The sequence below is a fragment of the Corvus brachyrhynchos genome, unplaced genomic scaffold, assembly GCF_000691975.1.
Source record: "Corvus brachyrhynchos isolate BGI_N302 unplaced genomic scaffold, ASM69197v1 scaffold209, whole genome shotgun sequence".
Classification (NCBI taxonomy): domain Eukaryota; kingdom Metazoa; phylum Chordata; class Aves; order Passeriformes; family Corvidae; genus Corvus; species Corvus brachyrhynchos.
The window spans coordinates 902354-902897 of record NW_008246056.1 but is presented as its reverse complement, the minus strand read 5'-3'; positions in this window follow the sequence as shown (position 1 = coordinate 902897).

Here is a 544-nt window from a genome sequence, read left to right as displayed (position 1 = left end):
GCTGCCATTGTGTCCCGAAGGGATGGGAATTGGAGCATGTGTGGGGAAGTTGAATGTACATTTGTCCTGTTCCTGCAGCTCTCTCACGTTTCCTTTGGGTTCTGCCTGAGGACCCTGGGGACAGCAGCTTTATTTGTTTGTTTTTCCTGCGTCCTTAGCTTCTTTTTCCATTCTTGAAGTAATTATTCCACTTATATGAAAAAATCCATTTGCAAATCAGCAGCAACTGACCCATTTGGCTGCCACCATCCAGTGTCCACTCTTGCACACAGGGGGACAAGGGGGACACAAGGATCACACAGAGACAGATCCTAGTGCAATGGGAAAGGGCACCACGGGGAATTCTCTGGCCATCTCACCCCAAGGAAAGTACAGGAAGTTTTTTGAGGAGGAAAAGGAGAGGCCAGAGTGTTCAGCAATGGCTTTGGCACAGAGCTGGCCACCCTTTGCCCCCTCTGCCAAGGGGCTTTGCCAGCATGGACATTTGTGTGTGGAGTGTGGGCTCAGGATGGGGGAGGCAAATACAGACAGATGGACAAGGGAG